The sequence below is a fragment of the Oreochromis niloticus genome, linkage group LG15, assembly GCF_001858045.2.
Source record: "Oreochromis niloticus isolate F11D_XX linkage group LG15, O_niloticus_UMD_NMBU, whole genome shotgun sequence".
In the NCBI taxonomy this organism is placed as follows: Eukaryota; Metazoa; Chordata; class Actinopteri; order Cichliformes; family Cichlidae; genus Oreochromis; species Oreochromis niloticus.
Genome location: NC_031980.2, coordinates 22,668,649 through 22,695,539, shown reverse-complemented (window position 1 = coordinate 22,695,539; position 26,891 = coordinate 22,668,649). Strand labels below are relative to the sequence as shown.

Genomic DNA, 26,891 nt, shown 5'->3' with positions numbered 1-26,891 from the left:
GACTTACACACAGGTTTGTGAGTATGCACATGTGAGTATGTTAATACATGAGGCTGGCTCACCTTATACCATGTAGGGTCCTCTGTTACTTCCTAAATTAATTTTATTTCCTCATTCACTTGTTTTTATCATTTTTATCACTGAAAATCTGTATTTGCAGATGCTGGACATTAAAATAGGAAGAAAAAACAAAGAAGGTAGAGACAAGACACTGTTGCAACATAGATCCAACAGCCTAAAATACAAAAAAGGGCCATGTGTAAAAGCCATATAGCTACAAAATCGACACAAAATATTCCCAGAAAGGAAAAGCTAGCTTTATGCCAAATGAAGCTACTGCACAATGTGGAAGAAATCTAAAAAGAGAGAAAACTGCCCTCCAGTTCTCAGAGTGGATCCAAAAAAAGAACCCACAGTACCATCCCCTTTTTTAACCTCTTTATATCCACTAAGTCACCAGTGACTCATAGAGGTGGGGAGAGTTTTAGGGTTAAGCTACTGTCTCTTTTTTATGGAATTTTTACCTGTTTGGAAAACCCACACATAAAAGGTTTTAAAAGAAAATCTGCCAAGTTAACATCATTCTACATTTTTCTTCTTCAAAAAAACACAACCCTTGACCTTAAACCTAGAAGAACCTTAGCTCAGGTGGCCTGGTGGATATTAAGAGGTTAACTTGTTAAATACCTCAACATTACACCTCCAAAATCTAAGAAATACTTTGTAATTTGTGCTTTGTGCCTCTCGCATTCAGTTTCCTTCACAGAAATTCGCACACACAAGAAAACGGACATGCACGAAGACGCTGTCAGAACAGCTTGTAACTGTCTAGTGCAGCCGTTGACATTTGTCACCTTCGATATCCTCAAAAACCACCTGACATGCACAGGCACACGCAGACATCATGTGCATTTTTGAGTGCACCCTGTGCAAGCACTGACGCACATCCTGTGCATGTCTTCTGCTGTGTGTTTGTATGCATGAGTGCGTAACCTCGTGTGTGCAGAAATGACACAGTATGAAGTTTAAAGGCCCACACGTTTATGCTTTGAGGTGCAGATAGTAATCTCTGCTTTACATGATCTATTTCTGTGCATGGTCCGCCTCAACCACACATACACACACACAGAAACAAAGACTCGTGGGTGATAACACATACACTTATAGAAGAAAGCATGATGTGAGAGCCAGCGGGAGATAGAAGAAGAGAAAGACGGAGGATGTTTGGATTACATAGTTCATCTCATCCTTGATACCAAGCCGCCTGTTTCGCAGGAAGAGGAAGTGACACCGCTGACTCTCTCTCTCTCTCACACAAACACACACACACACCCAGTTTCTTCTGCTATCCATCATATTTGCAACCAACACACATTTGAAAAGCAAAGAACGCAAAAGCCCAGTCCCTAATCTTCAGCCTCCAGTACACACTTCTTCCATCCATCATTTTTAGTGTAATCTTCACCGCAGCAGTCACTTCACGAGTCCTCCTTCATGAATTATCCTCCATCTGTTTATAGTCACTGCTGCATCAGTATTTTTCTTCCAGCACAAGCACTATTCTTGCACAGCTCCTTTCCTCTACTACTCCCCTGCTTTGAACTCAAATGCAAAACATTTGTCCTTGATGATCATTGTCAAGGGATGCTGATGCTTATGACTGTTTTCTGCGTCTTGACCTTTGACCTTCCCATTATTACTGGAAAAGGGGCTTATATCAACTACATTAAAACATTAATGGCCCACAAAAAAAATCATTTTCTACCTGACTTGCATGTTAATTTTAATAAAAAGCAGCTGTACAAGGTCGGGAATAAGATCTGCATTCAGTCTTTTGATGCTACAGAGCACATCATCTTGTTTTTTTCACACAGTAGTAGTGCGTTGAGGGAATGAATGCATTGTTCATCTGTGTTTTCTAGTTCCTTGCACTATATGAGTCCGTGTAGGATGTTTTTTAGAGGGTAAGCCATGAATATCTCATAAAAAATTATGTCAAGATTTCTATTTGATTAAGAGAAAAATCATAAGATTATGCAATCGCTTTAAGATTTTTAAAAACTCAACATCATGTTTCTTTGTGATCATGGCATCAACTAGCAGAAAACTGTGTCATGTTCAGCATCGGGAAGTTATGTGTAGTACTTGTACTTTCCCTTTTTAAAAAAACCCAACATGCTAAGCTTATGCTCCCTACGTCAGCGTCTTACAAGACAGATTAAGAATCTCTTTTGTTAGCATGTTCTAGTTTCACTTCCTGATAAAAATAAAAGATCATTGGCAAGAACCACAACCTCAAATGGGTTATACAATGCTTACTGATAGGGAATGGTAGATGGATTTTAGACCTCAGTTAAAGCCTTACACTGAGGTTTGAGGAAGGCGTCGCAGAGGATCAGTGGTGCTTCCCAAGCCTGGCAGATCTCTGTGGTACCAAAGATGACAATAAACAGGTACACGGAGCGGGAAGGTGTTTATAGACATAAGACTGGAAGACGGGTTTACGAGGTCTTGCTCCTGAACTTTGGATAAATTATCCCCAATTGAAAAGAAATAAGTAACGTGAAGGAATAATCTGGAAGATTCCACTAACACTGAATTACCGGAGACATTAGCATGACGGTTGTTGTCCCACTGCTTCTCCTAAACAGCCAGTCATCTGCTTTAGCTGCTGCAGGAAATATAACGCCAGGGGAGCATAATTACTCGTTATCATAGTAAACTTATAGAGCACCTCATTTTCTTCTTATTTGGTGTTCACAACACCACCTATTCAGCACAATGGTGGGATAAGCCAGAAACATTGACCACGTCGATAAAACCTGAAAATTTAACGACTGTGCTGAAACTGAAAAAGTCTTTTTCATGAGATCTTAATCTAGCTGGGCCTCAGTCTGTTTAACTCGTTTCCAGGATGGTAGCTGAGTGGGCAAGACTGCTATAATTATTATTATTATTATCTTAACAACACGTGTGCTGACTTATTTTTCGTCTTCTCTTTGAATTTAGGAGACTCAAAGTGATAATTACTGTCAGCTGAAAACTATTAAAAAATTGTGTTATATTGAGAAATTTTTGGTTTTGCAAATATGACATATTCAGAATTAAACAAGAAGAATCAAATTAATGCCAAAGTTTTTTTTCTTGCATTCAAAATTTGTGATTATATTTATTGAGTAGTAATCATTTGTTTAATTCTGTACAACAATTAATTCTCAAGATCCTTGCAAAACGTTACCATATTCAACCGTATAAGAAGCCATGCAAAAGACATATGTTACTTTCTTGTGTTTAGTCTTAGAAAAAGTATATTTGTCATCAACGTTGTGGCGTGAACAATTTTCTGGTACACACACACACACACATATTTATTTTTTTTTTTATTTTTTTTTTTACATAAGCCTCATTTGTTTTTTTATTTTTTTGAATATCAACAGAAAAAGCTACACCTTCTGCCAGCTGATGTCTGTTAATGACAGTTCCAGTAAAATGCGATGAGGTGATGTCATCATGAACCCAGAAGGTCAAACACAGACATGAAGATAAGCTGTAACTTGACTTGTTTGGCAAAGGTATAAAACCTCAGGGCAATAATTCCAGTTTGAGATGACAAAATCTGAGAATCAGTGACATGCATATGATGTCTGGCAATTCTGCACTTCTTGCTACGATACAAACCCCTGCTGCCAGCCTGGGGTATATGTTTGCTTTTATTATCCCAAATTTTATTTTATTTCATTTTTCAGGCAGATTGGCCATCATTGTGAAAGCAGAGTTAGAAGAGATGGGTATACATTTCTGTCGGATTAGATTTGTGTTTTATCAGTATTTGGATCCTAACACAGCGTCTGCTTCTGCCTTTACGCTCCATAATCAGCTCAGCTCGCAAAACTTTGGTCTCGGCAAACAAAAGCCCGACCTGATTATTGTGCGTGCGAGGAGGAAAATTAGATCATTTACCAAACAGTACAAAGCATGTTAATGAAAGAGAGTCACAGAAACGTGATTGCAGGCAGCGGGAACGTTAAAGTGAGCTCTATCATTTGCACTCCCAGCTGAGGTCGCACCTCCAATAACGAAGCTGGCCAGTTTCCCCGGCAACCAGCCGGGAGGAAACAGTTGAGAGTAATTCTGGTTAAATGAAAACAGCTCAAATGGCTCCTTGTCTTACCGTCTGTTTTTTCTTTATGAGCCTCCTTCTCTCTCTCATCACAGAAGAATCAGCCATTTTAAAAGATGGTTATTATTGCAGAGATGCACGACTTCTTAAATGAAAACTCTACTCTTGCACAGATAGTTGAAATATTTTCAACTATTTTCAACATTTTTTCTACACAAACTGCATTTTTAAACAGTTTTCTTGACTTTTTTTTAAAATTAAAGGGACCTACTGTATTTTTCCTTATTATCTGCCATATACAGTCTGTTAAAATTGCGGATGCTCATATTAAACATGGCCAAAGTTTCAAATAGTGAGGTTCAAATAATCTATTTGGCTTCAGACTGGTCAAAATGTTCCTTTTATACTGAGTGATTTAATGACAGAGAGAGGATGTCCTTATATGGACATCTCTGACTATGTTCTTATTGGGGAGTTTTTCATTTCAGCTGTAGCCAAGTCTTTGCTCATAAGAGGTTGTGTAATTGTTGGGTTTTCTCTGTATTATTATAGGGTTCTTACCGTAGAATACAAAACATGTTGTGGTGACTGCTACTACTTTTGATATTGCGATAAGCAACCAGTCACTAGAAGCTACTCTATTTTGTGCGCAATGACTGGATGTCATATATTACTTTACACTATAATCGCGACATACAAGTACACAGCAGTTATTAGGCTTGTGGATCCTACCTGGTGCAATCGGTTGCTTTCTGTTCCAGTTTATCAAGTCCACAAAGTGCCCCTAGAGGAGAAAGACAGATGACAGAATTAGAGCATGATGGCACTCTTATGCAAAACTGCCAGTTTTAAACACACTCTGTGTGCTACATGCATACAACATGGCTGCCTCCTGCACTGGAGTCATGCTGATTTCTGACATATTGCCAAATGCCCATGCAGTCTGTAGCGCAGTACGATGGTGAAAAAAAACCCCACTGGACTGACGATATGAACATGGCTGGGGGATGTTTAACCCACCCATTGCCCAAAGCCACACTATCACCAAGATGTGACCCGCAGTATTTGCATAGTTTTGGTTTATGCTGCTTGTCCTGTAGTTCAAAACGGGAGCATCTTCAAAAAGCATGCAAATTTCCTTTTTGGCAGAGAGTTAGACATGACGATCAATATTTTTGTTCATCTTTGTTGATTAGGCTACACCCAGCAAAACCAGACATGTAATAAAAATCATATATAATCAAAAATAATCCAAATCTATGGGGGACCTTAGAAATACTAAAAATGACATTTGTATCACACTTGTCCTAAAAGGCCGGTCATCTGCTTTTGAGCCGTTAAAGCAATATTACTCTCTTTTGTTTTTCATTAGATTTGGCGATTTTATATATCTGCAGCTTTTCCTTTCCAAACGGCTTCTTGGTCCACAAAAAACTGCCCTAGGGTTTTTTCAAAGATGACTGCCAAGTGGTGAGGAAAAAGAGTAGAAATAATAATATTTCCCTTACAGCTCACTAATCGAAAGCTCACCAATTAAAGCAGTTACACTGAGTCTATTTCATGCCTTTTAAACTGATGTGTAAAAATGATAAATTGCTGTTTTAATTGGAGTATTGCTGAAGAGTACTTGGTAACCTTCAGTTTGTCGCCTAACAAACATCCAATGAAAATTATTTCCCTACAGCAAATAAGATTTTTAGTTTAGATGGATTAACTTTGTGGCAACAGTTTGGGGAAGGCCCTTTCCTGTTTCAGCAATACAATGGCTCCAGACATGAAGCCAGGTTCAAGAGGAAATAGTTTTCAAGTTTGGTGTGAAAACACTTGGCTGACCTCAAGGCCATAAAACACTTTTGGGATGAACTGGAATGCATGTTGTCAACCAGGTCTTTCATCCGGCAGCAGCGTTGTACTGAACCAGATTAAATCCCCGACTAAGGTGGGGATAAGTTTATCCCAGGAGACCAACACCACACCTACAGCCAATTTAGAAACACCAGTTAACCTAACAAGCATGTCTTTGGACTGCAACAGGAAACTGGAGCACCCAGAGGAAACCCAGGCAGGCACATGCAAACTCCAAACAGAAAGTTCCCAGCCATCTAGAAGGACAATTAATCTTCAGAAACAGTGCCCCCACATGAAACACAAGCCCCACTCTCCTTGATGAAAGTTCAGTGTTGCAGGGAATTATTACTTTCTGGCTGTCTCACCCTCAAAACACTCGGCAACCTTGCTTTGGTATAGGATCATAACCAAAATACAAGTAGTTGGCAACCAACTGAGTCAAGTGTCCAATTCCAAAGAGAGACATCACAGACCAGACTCATCGGCACAGACTGACTCAGTCTGACTCCAACGTGTTAACAGTTCTTCTGCATGTAGAAACTAGACAGCAGTTTTTCAAAAATTTGCCAAACTCTTGCCCGCAAGACTGACTGCAGTCCATCCGAGTTACACAAGTTACGCGAGTTACCCTGTGCAACTGCCTTGCGATCCATATGCAATCCAAAGATTCAAGGGAATCAGCAACGACTGATTTTTTCCTAGTTCTAAGGAGGTTTCTGTCCTATATTTCTTAATATCACTGAGCCAAGAAAGCAAAGGGTCTGTGCACTAATAAATTAATAAAAATGAGAAACAAGTCATTACATATACTAAGGTGTCGTTTACCATAATTGGCAAGCCTGCCCAGTGAGTGCGTGGGAAACAAAAGTGCATTTGTGTTATTTCAGCAGTTACTGACAATTGACACAACACGCTGTTCAGGTTTGAGGACGTCTCACATTTTCAGTTGTTTTTAAAGGTGAGAAAGTTATAAGACACTCTTGGTGTACGAATATCAGTGCAGAATTTAAATGGGTGTCAGCTAAAAACACACAGCAGCAGTGCTTCTGTAATATCTTCAGAACAGCAGAGGTGACATGCTGATCCTGTGGTTTGTAATCATAAATTCCTAAAAACACGTCTTCAGGAGCTGAAGTCTCGGCTGCCATCTTAGAGGATTGGGAACATTTGACACTGCCATATCAAACCCCACAATGAATCCAGCAATAAGCAAATAAAAACATACGACATCCTGTCTTAGAGCTTCAGATCACTCATGTCATCCGTTTGTCATCTTGATTTTCGCTTTTCTTTTGTCACTTTTTTCTTTGGATGTGATGTTTTTCCATTGTTTTATTTTTTTAAGCCCACTGGGGTTTCTGTTTAGTCTCACCTGCTGAGATTGGATTTCTTTTCATCCCCAGATATTTTCTGAAGTGTTTTTATCTTTTGTATGGATATGCAAATACCTCACCCTAAACCTACAGTAGCAGCTGTCTCTGTGTTTTCACTGTGATAATATCAGACTGGGCAAACAAAGCCTGGGAACGGCACACCGATACCAGCTAGAGTGTTTAACAAAGTTTGTTCTTACAGATTTGCATTAACTTTTGATGAAAAACACAGGTTAGATTAAGCAGTAAAAGTAAATATTAATGCATAGTTCAATTATTATGATTTTAAAAAATCCAGACATTTGTGGTAGATCTTTTGTAATGAGTTTAAGGGGGAAAAACCCTCATGTGGATTACACATAATCAGATATAATCAGTTTGAAATGTTTATCTCATTCGATTAATCATTTTTTAATCATTCTCATCATAATTTACCATTTAAAGTTTATCTGCTTACCCTAAATCTGTCCAACCTTCGTCACTTGGATTGACTACATTTCCCAAAATGCCTCTGGACATCCCCCAGAGAAAATGCCAGGGTTCAGCAGGGTTTTACCTACACTTGGACTCATCAGTGAAGTATGAAAGTGAGAGTTTCCCAGTGAGCGAAAGTGAGAAGTTTTTAATTGTGCAAACACTCATTGCAACGTATTCGGGTTTAGGTTTCGTTTCTGTGGGTGCAGATATTTAAATACTCCCGGTATGACTGCAGAGTGTCGGCACAAAATAGCGGCAGTAAATTCTGAGTGACTAACATCAAAAAGGGATGTATGTTGGTGTTTGAGATCACAGATTTTTATTTAAATCATATAATCATACTTAGCCATCTAAGATTAAAAGAAAAATCAATACAAGCGAGTGTCTGGGTGTTAATGAAAGCAGGAATTTGTGTCATCTTACCTGTGAAGTAAGAAATAATATGAAAGACTTGTATTTACTATTTACTGTTCACTGACCACTTTATTAGGTACACATTGCTAGTACTGGATTACATGCCCTCTTGCCCCCTCCTGCTTTTCAAAGTCTTTTCCCTTCTTTGGTGAGCTGGTGTGAACTGTAACCTCAATTTCCTGTTCTTAGCTGACAAGAGTGGCAGACAGTGTGATCTTCTGCTGCTGTAGCCCATCTACAGTACTTCAAGCTTCAATTTGTAACGCATTCAGAGATGCTCTTGGTTATAACAAGTGGTTATTGTGGCCTTCTTGTCTGACCTCTGACATCTACAAGGCATTTACGACTGCTGCTCACTGGAGATAGTTGTGTGGGAAAATCCCAGTAAATCAGCAGTTTGATAGCAACAAAAAGTCACTTAAATCACCTTTCTTCCTTATTCTGATGCTTAGATTGAACTTCAACTTGCAGGTTGCCTCGACCATGTCTACATGCCTAAGTGCATTGAAAATGGAGATGGCTTCAGAAAGGAGCTGAAACAGGTTGCGATGAAGTGAAGGGTGAAGTGAAGACTCGGTATAAACAGAGTCCAAGAATAAGAAGAAAGAGCAGCATATGAATCAGCTTTAAATGTTTCCAAATGTCTCCAAGAACTGAGAAAATATGCCAGTAAAACTGCATATAAATGTAAGGTGATCAGATTCTGTCTAAAAGCCCAAAGGCATCCAGTTTACGGATATAGAAGACAAGGATAAGCATAAAATCCCATCAGTTGAGAAGCTAAAACCTATAAAGTTTGTTTGTTTGTTTGTTTTATTTGGAATGAGTATAACAGTTAATCTATGAGTTACTTTTAATCAATGTTGGCAGAGAAGGTGTTGCATTTGATTTCAGGCCCTTATAGCATACAGCGTCATGACAGAAAACAGCAGCTTTTACAATGATATTCAAAATTATTCAACCATAGTTTAAGTTGTCAAATTGGCAGTGTAGAGTACAGTAAAGGAGAACAGGATGATGGTGGTGTCATCTGGGATTTCCTGATTACAAAACACTGATTTAGCTCCACTGTCTGATGCATAAATGCATGAAGTGAGACTAATTACAAGCTGCTGAGAAAGTAGGCCAGTTTGAGTAAAGGTCTCTCCCTCTCCCTCTCTCCGTTTATTTCTGTAGCATCGCTATGTCCATCTGAAAAGCCGCAAACACACACACACAAACACGCACAGCCCACCTGACAGCATGTTCAGCACCTGGCTTTGCGTAAAAAGAGATTGGATTTCAATATCAGCCTCTTTTCCCCTCCCTCAGCCTTTTTTTGTTTAAAAACCTGCAATATAACTGGCTGATATGGACCAATGGACAATAAAGAGTTCATCACTGATTGGCTGAGGGACAACTAATGTCCCAGCAAATGACACGCTTGCACATTGTTCTCCTTTTACCCTTCTTTCCTTACCTCCTCCACTCTTCCACGTGTATAACGGTATGAAACTAAACCACTGTGGAAGAATTTATCTGGTACACCCAGTCAACCACCTCATTAGGCTTTGTGTGTGCATATGTGTGGATGTGTCTTAATAATTCAACCGTCGCTCTCAGGACCTCGGTCACCAGAGCGCTCTCAGGTTCCTTTACAGCTCAGGTGATCGCGCACACTCACACACACACACACACGGGAAAAATTGTGCAATTGCATTCAAAAGCAGCACAATGCAATGAGATAAACTTTATACGAGTTCAGTGTGCCGTTCTCTGAGCGCAGTGTTAGCGTGCTGTGGGTGCATTATGTTGCAAAGCAGATTGTGCACTTCTTTGTTGGTAATAATCCACTCTGAGGTGTCTCATACAATGCTGGTACAATAACAGAGTGAGTGAGGCAAAGGATAACAATATACAGAGTGGAACAAAGTTCCTATTGTCAAATCTTTTCTCATGGAGTGAAATCCAGCAAGGTTGAATGATATAATCTGAATATCAGCGGATATTTTTTCACTACCATGACGTGTGGAATGTATTTTTTGGCAGTAAAATATGAAATATGAGAACAAACTACTAGATGTAACACTCTTTGGTTCTATTTCAACTTTTTAAACCTGTTTATCAGTCGAAAATACGATATTTACTCTTTAAATTAGGGTCTATGGGTTCATGTGCACGTGCATGCTTTTACCGGCGAATCAGTTCCGAATGAACACCCTGCACACCAGTGAGTCCGAGCTGCAATGAAAGCTGTGTGCATCTGCATGTGTGAAGGGGTTATGTCTTCACACCATGCCATACATCTGCAGTCATTTCAAATTCTCCAGCTATGATGTGTGCACTGTGATAATTGACAGCAAATGCTAACCTAACACGTCTGCAGCGAACCGGCTGCAGCACAGTCAGCGGTGAGACAGACAAAGAGACAGGAGGAGAGGCAAAGCGCTGCAATAAGAAGTATGTGAAAAGAAAAATGGAGGTTGTCGAACAGGCTTTTGGAATTGAATTCTCTGGATTCTTGTGTTGAATTCCAACTATTGAAGTAATTTAAGCCTTGCTATTGTTTTTTGAGCCAAACCGGACACTGTGAGTCCAAAGTTCCCGTTGCATGCAGAAGACTTTCTGGACAGTGGCATCTTGCAGATAAATCTAATGTAATCAGATGAGGATTCTGGTCACAGCATGAACCTGTCCCACATATATGTGTGGCCACATGACAGATAAGAAGTATTTATTACATCTATGGCAAATCCAACAAGGAGACATGTTTGAAAGCCTTGAGAAAACTGGACATTGAGTTTTTCAATTTGGATTTTGAAATAATAGTTAAGAGATCCTTTATTATTTGGCAAAATTCTCCCACTATTTAAATTTAAAGCTGTAAAGAAGCTGTTGTGTTAGATTAACAGTCTAAACGCTGTATTTTTAAACTCAGTATAAGCCAAACTTTTTGAGGTATGAAGGTTTTTCATAGGACTGTGACTTCTGTCTGCTAACCCTTTGGTTTTCAGACTTTTTGTTCTCCAGGCACAACAACAGAAAAGCCTATGTGAATAATAAAGTAGCCCCTAGCTTATCTGATCTGGTCTTCTTTGATTGTATTGTCATTCGCAGCCACTTTTGACAGCCCTTCAGTGGAATCTGGACCTATATCTTCTTATCACACACTTCCACACATTGTCCTTCTGGTTCATATCCAGTGCTCTTTTGAAGCAGTTGAAGGGATGTTTAGTTTCACAAGTGCCCTTTAAGCTACATGCCATATGTTATCATTCAAGAGCCTCCACGATAGCCTTTGCAATACTGTCTATAGGTAATTTCTCCTTTAGATGGTGGGTCACACTTGTGGTTAGTTGTAATTTGCCCCACAAAAGAAACAAGCTGTTTACCGTGTTTGCAAAGGCCTTTGATGAGCCACGCCATCACCTGGAAACTGCACAAGCAGGCTGGGGTTTTTCTGTGACAGAGGCTTTTTAGGGGAAATGAGTTAAAACAAAGGAGAGACACAGTGAATTCGCAAGTCATTCATAATGTTTTTCGCAGTTATACTTCAACAATAATGTATGGATTTCACAAAATCCCACAACACCCTGCACCTGCCTCACAGAACACCAGTCATCCAGGAACCACGGCATGACAAAAAGTAGCACAATCAACTGCTTCACTGAGTCTGACTCAAATTCCTACATCAGGCACTGGTGACAACAGCCGAGCGGTTGAGCCCATTCGGTGCAGCTCTACCCCAAGCTGCTTTCACAGCTCTGAACTCTTCTGTTCATTATCCAGTGAAAGTGTCGAGTGTGCACGATGGCTGATTGTCAGTGTGTGAGGATGGCATGGGTAAATCTCCAGAGAATTCACAGTGAGCGCGTGTCATTTGTCCGACCTCCCGGACCTTCTAACCAGGCACCCCACTGCTGTAGTGAAAGAGTGTCTGAAGTGGACTACTTCCTGCTGTGTGCTGCACGTGAGAAACGGCATCTTTGATAGTAGTCCTGTGCTGATTCTAACAACGAAGGGCCAGCAGTTTAGAGGCACTTCCCAGTCGCACAGCAACAAGTTCCATTTGTGTCTTTTTGCTAGTTTGTGACTTAATTGTAATTTAACATCAAACAAGCAACAAGTGAGTTGGCCAAAACTGAAGAACGGTATCCACGGCGCTGTCTGCAACTTTTCCTCTCTCTTTCATTACTTGGTGGGAACATTTGACGGCAGTTACACTACTGTTATCTTCACTTTACTTTCGCTTGTCTGCTAAAATTAAAGGAGTGAAGAATAAATACATTATACAGTTTAAGTTCTCTTATCTTGTTTCTGTTACGTGTTATTTCATTAATAAATGTATTGATTTCTTCGTTACAATTCTTTCTCTGTTTTAGTCAAACTTTATGTTAAACATGAAAAATATATATTTCCGTCCTCTTTCTTGAAGTTACAGACAAAGAAGACTCAATATCAGTATCAGGCCTGAGAAGGTCAGAACAGTACATCACCAGACGTAATTTTAATGTCCTTGAATTTATACAGTGCTTTTCTAGTCTTACTGACTAATCAAAGCACTTTAAACAATCACATTTTGGGCCGTACATTCATACAGCACTTTATTCTACACACTTAAAGCCCTTGATCTTATTCATCATCATCTTTGATCAACACCCAGGTCGGTTGTAACGACCTTGTTACAACTCAAGAAAGTTGCACTGAATTTTTTCGTTTTTGGAGACTGATTGTGAATCGGTGACAATCATGACAAACTGGTCGACCTGAAGTTGAACAAGCAACACTCTCAAACTCAAGTTGGGAGGCAACTTTCAATCTGAAGGCAATCGCGCAGGTCGTCTGGTGGAAAGCAACTTGTCGCCAAACATTCGCGGTCTGATTCAGACAGACTGCGATCACTCTTAGGCAGCTGGTTGTCACCACCGTCCTGCAGCATTTGCATCACTATTTATGATATGATATATTTTATTTTCTCCTTTGGGAAATTTGCTGTGGACTTAACTGCTTCCACAGGAAACATCTTTGCAAAGAGTCAATAAACATCAAAATAAAATAAAAATAAATGAATCGACAAATAAAGAAAAGTAGTCTATTTATAATCACAAACCACTCAACTTAAAGGCAACAAACACATATTGCACAAATAACTTCAAAAACTGTTATTTAAAAGCTTTATTGAAGCTACATGATTTTTTAAACTCTTGGGTTGGAATTCCAGGACTCTATTTTGGGATTTATGGAGGAACTTCATAATTTCATTTTCTAATCTTTGAGGTCCTGGAAGTAGTTATCGTCAAATTTGTGTATTTCTGTGTATCAACACCAACAGTGAATTGCTGTATCAACGCAACCAGACTGCATGTAATTGACAACTTGACCCCAGCCAATTGCAAACTGATAGCAGATGAACTCTGTTTTATTTCCATCTTAACATATTAAAATTGAGTTGAAGAAGGCAACTGACTACAAGTGGTCACATACCCAGTCCCGTTCTTCAGAGCAACAGTTTCAAAGGCAATGGGATTATAAGTTCATTGCACAAGGTCGCCATAATTTTGTTAGCGCCGATGTCACCAACCACTGGTTGCCCTAGGGTGACTATAGCAAAATGTACATCTCTTCAGGAAGGAACCAGAGCACCCAGAGGGAGCCGACGCAGTCACGGGGAGAATAACACTCCGAAGGCCCGAGATGGGGTTCGAACTAGCAACTTTCTTGGAGTGAGGCGACTGTGCTACCCGCTGTTATTGTAGTTTGTTACATATGTAGGTTGTTGTTACATAAGATCACACTGCTTCACTGACATAAATGACTTTCCAGACAGCTGCTGCTTAAATCTGGCATACTGATTCATGCAGGCAGCTGCCCTAGAGCTAACACCGCTGTTGCGGTCAAGCCACTGGGCTATCCATAGGCTTAAGAATGGTGTGTCCCAAATGCTAACACAGCAACTTCTAAATTAAAATGCTGCTGAAACTGTGCCAGCCCTGGCACAAGCGTGATATATGTCAAAAAAAAAAATCTCCAAGACATTAAGCCAAGGACTGTTAGCACTTTATGAACCTTTTCAACCCCGCTGCGTGCTGCTTATACAAGGGTAGCTTGCTGTATGTTGGGAAGACATAAGAGTTCCCACAAGGCCTAAGTAATAAATTAATTGAATGTTTAGTGCTGAAAATCTTCTCACACCTCATGCATGTTCTCCATACGCCTGTCCTCCCTGGTAACAGTGCACTTGTGTGTGTGCGTGCCTGGATGCTTGCTCCTACGCAGTAGCTACACCGCGATGGCCATCTGAGGTGGCAGTAGGACAGATGGTACGTAGGTCGGCCTTCCCCCGTGCACGCTCTCAAACATCCATCCATCACTGACACGTGCACGCACAGAGTCAGCAGCATGTTCCCTGACAGCAGAATACATACTGTAATCATCTCTTCAGCTGCAGGCTACGAATGCCACCAACACCACGAGCACATTCAGGACTCATTTCTGTGGCTGCTTTTTCCTTCTGCAGCTTTGACCGGCGGAAAAGAGGCATTCATCTGCAGTTATTCTTGCCATATTTCTCATTATTTCACAGTCTCCAAAGCTTTTTGCTGTTTCTATAAATAGCATGCGCATGGTGTCCATTGTAGTCTAAAATTAGCCACCATCCCTGAACAAAAAGATAATAAAAACACACAAATGCATTATTTATATAAAAATTGTTTTTGATTCTACTTTTGCAGTTTTACTTTTACTTTTCATTAATTATGAATCTATAATTTCTTTCACTTTTGTTTTATACTTTTTTATCTTCCTTACAATTTATCATAAAATGTTACTTATTTGATAACTGCATGCTTTTGTAGAGAAGCTCTTTGATCTTTATTATTTGAGCTCTTTATTTGAACTTTCTGTCACACATTAAACATCAAACAAATGCTCTGAGATCCAGAAAGTCATGTTGGCTGCAGCTTGGCTGCATGCTGCCCTTCAGCTGTTTCAAACCTGCACTTCAGACCTCACCCTGCCAATCATGTGCACTGCTGTGAGTGTCCTTGAGCAGGATCTTACCACCTGTTGCATGCAGTTGCGTTTGACCCTGATCTTTGACCTCTGACCTAATGGAACCCAGCCTGCAGAGATGACCACTAAGAGATGATAATGTAAATCTTCTTTGGAAACGAAGACAGACTGACATATTTTCCAGGAGAGTACAGAGGGAGAGGGAGAGAGGGAGTGAGAGCAGGAAGAGCGGCAGGGCCGAGCCGTTAGTCGCAGTCTCCCCGGCTGGGGCCCCTCTCTAGACGGCAACACGTCATGGAACATTCCCGGAACCAGCCAGCGCACCACCCACCATCTCTCTCTCCCTCTCATACACAGACACATACACAGAGGAAACAAACGATGAGCATATGAGATAAAGTCACCCCCATCCGAAAAAGAAATGGACAGTGTTCCCCTGTTCGTTTTCGGCACGCACAGTGTAAACCAACGCTTAGGTACTGTAGCAACAAGAGTCGTTTGTGACTCTCGGAGGAGTGTCACACTGATCATACTGTAGCAGCAACAAGGAAATACCAAAGAGTGCGCGGAGGTCACAGCTTCAACTCACTTTTGTACATTCCACGCGCGCTATAGAGTGATTAAAGGAGTCCCACATGAACGTCAGAGGGAACTGCAGGTAAAGGTCTATTAATCAAACCAACCTGCCGTGGGTTTGTGCAAAAAAAAAAATCAACCTCCGGACGCAAAAATCACACCAATCACACGCCATCCGAGCTTCCACTTTCATCGCTTCCTATCCACCAACATGCACCCTCCCTCTCTCCCTCACTGTCTATCTCTTCCCCGGCCTTGCAACCAGCCTGGCCGTGCAGGCTACTGCAAATTCCTCAGGATATTACGCAACCTGGGTAATCTGCATGCAATGCAATGCGTGCCCGGGGTATTCCCCCAGCATAGCCTTGCCTTTATAAGCTAAGCAAAAGATCAAGTGCCTTGAAAAGATGCCATAAATGTCCACCATGGCGCATAAAATCCCACTGTCAGTGTGATATCTGTGAGAATATGATCCGTAAGCTTTCGTTTTCCCCTCTCCGCTCTTACCTTCTGTCTGCGCTCCGGCTGCGCGTCTCCGTGCGAAAATGACAACAAGCAGCCCGGTGACAGCAGATCCGATTCCGGGCGAGCTTCGCTCGTCGCTCCGCTACAAACAGCCAGGGGGTGGTTGTTAGAAATCCACAACAGTCGAGGGGGGAGCAATGGAAACGTCGCAGAGAAGAAGCCGACGAGGAAAAAAGTTGCGCGTAAAATTGGAAGGAATCCTCTGCGAGCGGATTTCTGTTGCCAGAGCTCCACTCCTGCAGTCAGACAGACAGTAAATGTGTGTGTCTGACTGTGTTGTGAGTGTGTATGTGTGCGTGTGTCAGGGTGAAATCAGGAGACACATACACACGCACACACACACTCATACGCACACGGGGGTTATTCCAAGCGCCACTTCCCAGAATAGCAGCATAGAGGAGAGTGAGAGTGAGAGAGACGGAGCAGCAGAGAGCGAAGAGAGAGGGCGTGTGTGTGTGTGTGTGTCCGCTTGTACGCGCGCGTCCGTGCAAATGTGTGTGCCGCTGTGACGTCGTCGGATCCCCCAACGCGCAACCAGGGCAGAGGGAGGGGAGGGGAGGAGGAGCAGTGGCCGAGGAGGAGGCTCTGTCTGCCGGCAGAGAGAGAGCAGGATTCCCCGGTCACCTCTGGAGCGACCTGTCTGTCTGACTGCCTGCCTGTCTCCGTGCCTTCTTTTTGCTTGCACATCCATAGATATATAGTAAAACGGAACACATTCAAAAGCATTATTTGCAAATTAGACTTCAAAATGTAGCACATGTCATCGTATTAAAAAATCAAACATTTCAATTGTTTACAGATGACACGACCTTATTGAATTATAGATTTCCACAGATATTATTAATATTATATATGTGTTTGTTTTATTTCATTTTCTTACCTTTTCTTACGGATTTACTACACAGCTGGATGCAGGGAACATGTCTTAATTCCCCATGGCAGAAAATTAACCTGTTCACCTCAATTTCCTCTTTCTCTAATACAGTGTGTGCATGCAGTCACTGCTGGAATATTTTGGCTCCCGCATGTGCAGTGTATTGATTTGATTAAACGGATTAATTGAGAATTATCGCTGGTAGCAGACACATATGGGCCTACCATGGGCTGTTTTTGCCGCGTTAACGGGCAGGTATGGGATTAGCATGGACCAGATCTGGCCCAAATGTCACACCTGACTTGACATCTGGCTGGACCCAGAACTAAGAGTATGAATGAGGGGCTGCAGGTTTTGCCACTTCTCTACTTTCATTATTATGCATGTACCTTCTGGATGAAGGTGCGGAACAGGAATGAAACCCTTAGTTTGAAGTTTTCACCTGCAGAACACGAAGCTTGTTTTCTCATTCAATCTCTTTTCCCACTACAGAAACATTTGGAGCTGCTCGATGCTGGCTCCAGCACTAAATGGAGCAGTGGAGAGATAAACAGAACATCTCATTATTGCTCAGCCTTGTTTGCTTTTGGTAGCATGAGCACAAAGACTGAAAAAAATGATTTTCTTTCTGCTTAATGACAGTGATGCTACTGTTGTTTGTCATTTTAGCTGTGACTGGTTAGTATGGTTTATAAAGCCCATTCTTCTTTTTCTACAAGAACTACATCATGAGTAATTGATCCCTAAATCAAACACTTTAACTGAGTATTGCCTTCACCACTTCTGCAAAATTTGAGTGTTTGATTTTAAGACAGGGGACTTAAAATCTTAGTCTTTCAGAGAAAATAGTTTTTATCCAAGCAAAAATAATGGTTACAATTGTAAAAGCAAGCTACCACACAGGCTTCAGTATGAAAGCTAAAGGCAGACCAGGGCATGTGATTAAAAAAAAATATATGCTAATGTAAAAGTAATGATATTTTTTAAACATTTCTTGATGCACACATTTCTACAGGTCTCACAGGGCCTGTTTTAAAGCCACTGGACAAGGCTATGTGGGATGTGTTAAAAAATTAACAGGAGAAACTCTTTGGTTGTGTGGTTTACATGAACAACAGTAGCCATCTGCCATGACATTGACTGCACAGAAAATAAACTTTATATCTGACAGGTCCATTTCCTCTGCTGCTGTTCATCTTTAACGCTCCATCATTTTGAGATTAAGCTGGCAGGAACATATTTGGGCGTGGTCACGTGATTCTTTCAGTAATTTTCTGTGGTCTCTGTTTGCTGTCGATGTCTTTTGTATCATCTTGAGGACAGATGGATGCACAGCCCTCTCTTGGTAAAGAAGCTCTCAGTCCTCCACTCTTTTCACATCTTCTTCCCTCAGCATCGGCTTTCTCATCTGGTCATTCAGTGTTAGCTTCATACTGACCATTAAGCTGTTAAACATGTGACTCAGGCATGCATCAGTGCTGACTATAGACCAAAAACTAGGTGGGCCAAGAGTTATGCAGTTGCAGTTGCAACATGGTCTGAATTACTACTGAGTCTGTTTTGACCTACGTGACCTATTTTATGTACGCAGTGTTCTCTCTATCGCTTTATACTCTTTAATTGTTCGTGAATGAGTGTTGTGTTTTTTTCATTTTTATGTGAGTTTGTATTGTTTTACTGTGCTTGTATTTGATTGAGGAAGCAGAGGGTGTGTGACCTTCCCACCTGTGTGGAAAAGAAAATCTTCATCAGAATTGTTCACAACTTTTAATTATGCTGCATCCGTTGTACCAAAATTATTTATGTGCTCAGTGTATACATATTAGAAGCAGTCCTTACTGCTTCACTGTAGTCTCCTCAGCAGGGCGTGGCAGTAAAAGAGTTAAGGAAGGCCAATCACCTGGTTAAGAGAGCACGGGGCAAACCATTTTAACAGGCTGGAGGGGTACAGATAGATGATATGTAGTGCCAGAAATGTGTATAACTGGACTTTTATATGTAAATACATACATTTGTATTCTATTTTTTGGTGTTGTTTTTGTGTAGATGTTTATTTTCATATTTGGTCTTCGTAGGCTTGTTCATGCCTTGTCTGGGTCTGAGACAGGCAGGATATAAAAGGCAGCTACTTGCTTTCAGGATTGGTTGGTGTAAATGTGCTTTTTACTGAGTCCTGCTTTATGTCAATAAATGTCACAAGTTGATGCTTGAATTTGATTTGAGTATAATACTTATTTGTCAAAAATCTGAAGCTACACCAGTCAAACTGGTAGAACTAAAAAGTTAAAGTAGAGAATCATTCACACTGATGCCTGATTTAGACTTCGGAGGGAAATCCACATTGGAAATCTGATGTAAATGGAAACCCCTTTTAAAACTATAGCATAACTAAGTAATTACATATCTCGTGAGGTGCACATGGAAGGTTAAAAGGGGTTTCTGGTTCGATTTCCCACAGAAGTCTAAATCAGGCACAAGTCTAAACGTGACTGGCAGGATGAAAACTTATTGTTTAACCAATAAAAATAAAAGATTTTTCCTCACTGTCATTTTTGACTACACCCTAACTCACTCTTTAGTGCCAGATCAGTATCTGGCACTATAAAACGCTTGTCTTATGGTGATAGTTGTGTCTGTTTGTGTAGGTTTGCTTACAGAGAGACTGCAGAGAGGAGTTTCAGCCCAGCAGTAGGTTGAATGCTGATTGGTTGATGAGCTGACGAGAGCAGGGAAGGAAGTGACAGCAGAATTCACTGGGAGTGGGAGAAGTGTAAAAACCGTTAGTTTAAGTTAAAAAAATACAGTGTGAGAAGTGGAGGCAGTGGCTGCAGTGGGCACTTTTCATTGTTTTAAATGCTCGGTTTCAATTCAGCTCTTTGTGTGTTATAACGTCAGCTGACTGATGGACCAACAACAGTAGAAGCAAGAGTGCAAACTGCTTGTACCACATACTTTGGGCCCTGCCCAGAGCTCCCTACTGGTCTGCTTACGGAGAACCATGTTGAGCCCTTAAGGTGGGCCTGTGACTGGCCTCTAGACTTACTTAGAGCTAGTGTCCTCAGTCGAGGCCAAATGTGGCCCACAAGAGAGCTGCATTCATTCCTATCTGGGATGTGCCATAATACAGTGAAATCTGTGTCTACACCATGGACAGGTCACAGGAGACAGTAGTCAGTAGCAGCAGCAAGTTTCCCAGTCACTTTAGCCTAGTGTAGCATGACAAAGGCATGGTTTAGGCTCATCTGATTCACTGCAGACTACATAAGGAAAAGGAAAATTTGAACTGTAACCTTAAAGATAGAGAGCGTGTCTCTCCTTAAGCCACGCGAGGAGCTTGATGCTTCCACAGGAAAGGGACCTGAAGGCTGACGACTGCCTCCCATTCTTCTTTTGGAAACTGCAGGAACCGCAAGTAAGCCTGCAGTCTGAGAGCAAAGTGCTCTGATAGAATAATATGTCACTATGACGTGTTTAGGATTTTTGCGTGTGAACAGCAAAGGTGTTTATTGTTTGACTTTATGTACTTCAGGACTGAGGGAAGCCAGCCAATCCTGCTGCACAATACTTATGCTCAGCTAAGCTGACTGGATCTTGGCTAAAGCTCCATATGAAGTGACATTAATCTTATCGTATTCCTAATAATGTTGAACTGTTCTAGGGTTTGATTATATCAGTTGATTTTGAAGTTCAGAGTTACATATTGCCAAGAGCCAGCATCACATGCAACTAAAACTGTAGCTACTATATTCTAGTTTTAGTTCAGAACACTCTGCCAGTGTTGAATAGTTTGGAAAATAACCATAATGACGCCAAAAGATGACCGTCTGCTAATGGTTATAATCATGTTTCTTACCACTGAAAATCCAAGAAAGTGAGTGCAGCAACTGTGCATCAATCTGGTGGGTTGCACTATATTTTTAGGTGGGCCCTTAGTATTCACACAATACCTACTCTGGCTCCTTTCATGTGTAAAACACATTTGGAAATACAGCAGAGCTCATTTAGGCAGCCCTCCTGCTAATAAATTAGGCTTGTTAAAGCCTCTCTTTTTTGGATGTGGCTATCTCTTTGTGCTATTAAGTTACATTAGGCTGTGCAAGTGCCTTTCAGTAGCAGGTGGCAGGTTTTATAAATGACTGGACCTTGTACCTGCAGCTTCACAAGTTTGATGCCTCTGACAGGTACAGCATTAGCCAAAGACACGGGCTCTGACGTAACCATTCACTCTAACAATAAACAGGTCAGGCCTTTTGCACAACCCTCAGACATCTTCAAATAGCTCCCATTTTACCCAGGAACACATAATGACACATAATGGTCTGATAATTGTCTCGATGGCATCCGTCCTTTTAGAGAAGTTACCCAAGGTGAGAGTGAAAGAGAAAGAGGAAAATATCTTGTTCGGCAAAGATGGAGCCATCAGTGAAGGGACTAGAAACACAGTGGGGGGGGGGGGGGGGTTTCTTGTCAAGGCTTTGCTGGTGACCACAGCCTATAACACCGTGAAAGTTTTATCTCAAAGGGTTGTATTTGTGGCATTATTATTTCAAGGCCTACAGTGAAGAAACCAACATAAGACTGTCCTGAGTCCCATTTCAAGCACTTTTCCTGTGGTAATAGAGCCACCAGAAGATGCAAGCGATTTATTTCTAATTTGTTTTTCAATGTTCCAGGACATAGTGTTTGTCTGGAGTGGTGTGAATTTTGCAGAGTGTGAATCCCACCTTCCGCTCACAGTTGTGATGCCAGTTGCTTCCCTGCAATTCCAGCTATTCAAAGAACACTTGAGCTCTAAACAAACGATCGGCAGTCTGAGATGCAGAGAAGTCATCAGAGACTGATTTGGTACTGACTAAAAAACAGTCAGTCAAATTCGGCTTGCTTTATCATCCGCTTTGACGCTTATGGGGTATATAATGCAATACTTAAATAAGACTTGATATAAACAACTGAGACCTCATAAGGAATGTGTTTACAAAGGTCAGAAATAAAAAGAGACAAGGATTGTTTTCTCATAGACTTTGAAAAGAAATCCTTTTGAAACTGGAAGAACTGGTTTGAGCAACTCCTGAATTGTCTTTGCTTTTTAGGCCCAGTAGCTATGATCATCTTATATATACAGTCTATAATATGACTGATCATTTATAAGCTAAAACTAGCAAAACTGTTTAGCAAATTGAACCCATAGATGATTTAAAGGGAACATATTCCATTTATCTACATCAGACTGGTGAGAAGTCCATGGTGTACCCAGCCTTTCACCCTATGGTAGCTGGGATAGGCTCCTGGATGGATGGATAAATATCCACTAATTTTTTAACTTCATATATTTTTTTCATGAGCTCTACTAAAGCAGCTTTGCATAATTCACTTCTGCTCCCTTTAAGGCCACCTTCCTTTTAAGCTAACTCTCTTCTGATTGGGAGCCCCTCACAAGCAAAACATTTTGGGTAGTGGGTGGGGCTTCTGTGCTCACCACTAGAGCTGTGTTTCTATGACTACCATATGACAGAGCAGTGAAACACCTGAGCTTTTAGTTTACATACGCTGACCTCATTTTTAAACTTGTTTAATATCATTATTGACCTTTCCAACATATATTTAAGACAGAAAATAAGAAAAACTATAGCAGAAGGTTCTGGTATCATGAATTATTCAGTTTTTCATTTAATTTGTTTCATCATTTTTTTTAGTCATGCTACTGGTGTAGAGACCTGGAAAATTGCCACATAGGACAGTCGGTGGAGCGAATTCACAAGCTGGTCAATTTTCCATCTGTATAAAACTATAAACATTTATAACACCTCTTCACAAAAGGAAAATATAAATAAATCAGATCTGGAAAAGCTTCAAGTTTGGGCACTTGCAAGCAATCGTGAAAAAAATCTGTTCTCTTATGATGCTGCAAAAACAAAAAAAACTACATTGATAAATATATAAATACATATGTTTTTGATATGGCTACATGAGAATTTGTTGTTGTTAATTAGCTTAAAGGAAAACAAATATTTTCAAAGCAAAGGTGAGTGCTTCAGTCATTTTGTTGTTAGTTTCAGTGGGTCCTGTGGTCAGTGCTCTAAGGCAGTATAGTGACAAGGCAGTAATATCATTGTTAGGTGTCATGACATGCAGTGATGTGTAAAAGTCCAGGCCTTTCTCGTCATTTTTTAAAGTGATTTGGAGGGCTAGTTCTCCAGGTTTTCTGACGGTATGATGAAGTTTTCCTTTGAACATTTTTCATCTATTTTCACTGACATTTGAATCATTCAAGCTTTATAAAGGAACCTAACACAGTATGTTTGTACTAACAAGGTGCCAAAGAGCTATTAGCTGAAAACTTATATATCTGGTATATATATGGTGCGCAGTGTGGTCTTAAAAATTTTGAGAAAACTGGACAAGTGGGAGAGAAAAGTTGTAGGCCTAAATATCTGCAGCAGAGGAACAGTATCTGAAAGTCATACCATTAAGAAACTGGAAAAAAAATCCAGCAAAACCTACGAGCTGGACATGAGAGATGCATCTGGCTCTTCAGCTGATTCATCTAATGCTTCATCAGAAATGGCCTCAGTGAAAGGATGTCTGTCAAAAAGCCATTCTAAATGAAGGGAAACAGGAAGAAGTGGCTGAGGTATGCTAAATTACCGGAATGAAAATCAGCCCAGTTCTTCTAACTTAAAAATCAGGTCCAATGGAGAGAATTAAACATTTTTGGTTCAAATTGTTGTCAGTATAGAGGATGTCAGGAGAGACATACAAAAGCAAATGTCTACATCCATGTGTAAAACATGGTGGAGGCTCTGTCATGGTTTGGGACTGCATTTTACCCAATGTTGTTGGACATTTTGTCAAAATTGATTACATTTGAACACATATAATAATAGCTTCACTTTTCAGCATGACAGTGATCCCAAACACACTGCCAGTGCAGTAAAAACATACCCAGATAGAAGAACACAGAAATTCAATTCATGGACTGGCCTCCCCACAGCCTAGAGCCTAACTTCACTGAAGCAGAGTGGGATCATCAAAAGGCAGAAACATCCAAAAACAGCTTTGAATGTCCTTCAACAATCATGGAGAACAGTTCCTGAAGACTACTTCAAGAAATTACAAGAAAGCTGCTCAGAGAGTTCTGGCTGTATTGAAGAAGGTGGTCAGACCAAATATTGTCGTTTAATTGTATAGACTGTTATTGCTTTATATACTTAATTTCCATATCTATGTACACATGTTTCAAAACTTGCCGCATGTACCTCCCATTTTCCAAGCAACAATGTAAAGAAACGATGGGTGGCTAAGCACTTTCACACAGTACCTGATCTGATCTGATCAACACTGACTTCCAATGTTAGATTCAATGACCCAACATTGAAAAACCTGAGTGAAAGAAGGGATTTGGCAGATGGGCCGGGAGAAGTGTGTTCATATACATGCTACACATGCTCTACGCTACACTTCGCAAGGGTTACTCGTTGTTATTGCGTCTGATTTCAGAACTAGCCAGCATTTGGCTGAACATCATGTACCCTGTGATAATAGCTGGCTTGCCTCATCTTGTTCTCCATGTAGGCGTTCCTAACGTGTTGCCTATAATGATGTGATGTCACAGGGAAACAATGAATTGTTTACTGCCACACTAGACAGACAGACAGATTTCTCTCTTGGCCCGTATACATGCTTATTGTTGCTTTGTGTTCCTGTTCATGTGTATTTGTATTTGTGTGTGTGTTTGTGCCGGTTACAGATAAGTGGATTAACGTCTGCCATCTCCCATAAGAGGCTCATCGGGATATGACCTCATCACCACTGACCCCGGAGTCCCCATGGCGACACCGTGGTAACACAGCACCATGGCGACAGGGAGCTGGAGCAGCTTCTGATGTGGCAATTTGCATCTGCTTTTCATACAAAGCCCAGCGGGAAGGTGAATGCAGTCCTGGAGACCATACAGTGTTTTTCAATGTATACTGTACACATACTGTATACGTACAGAAATGTTTGCAGGATTTAAGGCGACGATGCCGTACATGAACAAAAACACATGGAAAACACTTGAATGCCATTAGTCGATGTCTAGCAAATGCCTTCGTATGACTCACAGCTTTAATAATTTGTTTTTCTTTCAAGCCAGCTGCCGTTTTCATGTGGTGGATATGTCATTCTACTTTAATGAAACACATCAACATCTTTTGATTATACACTGTTCTTCTGCCATGCAGTACGCCTCTACTTTGAAAGATAATTTAAAAATAAGAGGAAAAAAAATAGGCATCACCTGCGATATAAAAAGGAATAACATTTACTGAACCTAGAGCTTTTCAGACGTGGATTTTAGCATTATTATTATTATTATTATTTTATTTTTTTTGCTCTTTGAAAATGTAATTTTAGGGTAATCGAATGGATTAAAATTGGAATGTCTCCATATACAATAATACAAAAGCATTTATCACACATGGCTCATACTTTTTTCTTAAATTATGTGAGATGTTAAAGAAAAAACTGCTTTTCATGTTTGTTACTGGTGGAGCAGTCCGGGTCAGTATTATTTTTAATTATCATCATCATCATTCTAGCTTCAACTTGTTTCCACATCCTGCTGAATATAAAAATACTTACCAAAGAGTTAGAGTAACACACAGCGAAATGTCTGCAGTACACAGTAGATGCTTCTTTTCTGTCATGAAAATCATTTAAGTGTTTTATTAAAAAGCAACAGAAAATCTTTCCCCTAACATTTCACAGCAAACTGACACAGCTGAAGTTTTGTTATGAAATTCTGAGTACAGTCAACGGAGAAGTTCCAGTTTTACTTTATCTTTGTTTTGGTTTCCATCAGTTCCTGAGAAAAATATCATGTTTTTGTATTACCAGCTTTATCACTGTTTTGCATTAGCGTATATTTGCGTAATATAATTTGGTCAGGCTCTGTTTCGAAATCAAAACAAAGACTGTAGCCCTCAAAGATTTGAGGAGAGGAAATAGAGCTGCGACTCATTCATCAGACAGAACGTTTTGTGATCCCGGTGACCAAACGAGTCTCAGAGGATTCTAGCAAAAGTCTTTCACAACAGCTACACATTATTTTAAATGACCTTCTGATGATTACAGCTTAACTTTTATTTTTGAGACCATTTAGTGTCAAGCATGACATCAGTTCAGGTACAAAAGCACAAAGTCAATTTCAGCCCACTGTTACTGTAAAGAAGTTGTGTTTGCTTGGCTCTGCAAGCCACTTTACAACCCACCTCATTTTTGGCTCCACCTTTCCATGGTGTATCTGACTTAATCTAAATCATATCTGTGGTCCCTGAGAAGCTCAGAAGCTCTCCTCCAGCTCGTCAAGGAGAACATGGAGTTCTCCCCAAGCCAGCAAAGATATATAATCTCTCAAGCATCTTCTGGGTTTCTGCCAGGGCTTCCTTCCAATAGGAAATGATAATTGGACTGATTCTTAAACAGCGCTTTATACAACATGACTCATTCACCCGTTTACACCCATTCACAGAAGTACTTATCTCTATGATTTGTCCCACTGAAGTGCCTTCTATCTAACATTCACACACATTCACATTCCAATGGATGTGTCAGACAGCAACGTGCTGTTAGTCTCTTATCCAAAGATATTTGGCATGCAGACTGGAGCAGCCAGAGATCAAACCACCAATCTCTGGATTAGGAGATGACCGGC

The 26,891-nt window shown here is 40.5% G+C and overlaps 1 protein-coding gene across 2 annotated transcripts in view; it reads right to left on the bottom strand.

Annotated features, from left to right (window-relative positions):
- hivep2a (HIVEP zinc finger 2a) overlaps positions 1 to 16,773 on the bottom strand; it is a 117,671-nt gene extending 100,898 nt beyond the window's left edge. For both annotated transcript variants that reach the window (XM_005452402.4, XM_005452403.4), the window contains exons 1-2: positions 16,306 to 16,773; positions 4,853 to 4,904 (exon numbers count right to left, since the gene is read on the bottom strand). The gene's annotated coding sequence lies outside the window, so the exon portion shown is untranslated. The remainder of the gene's footprint in view (positions 1 to 4,852; positions 4,905 to 16,305) is intronic.
- Between the last annotated feature and the right edge of the window lie 10,118 nt (positions 16,774 to 26,891).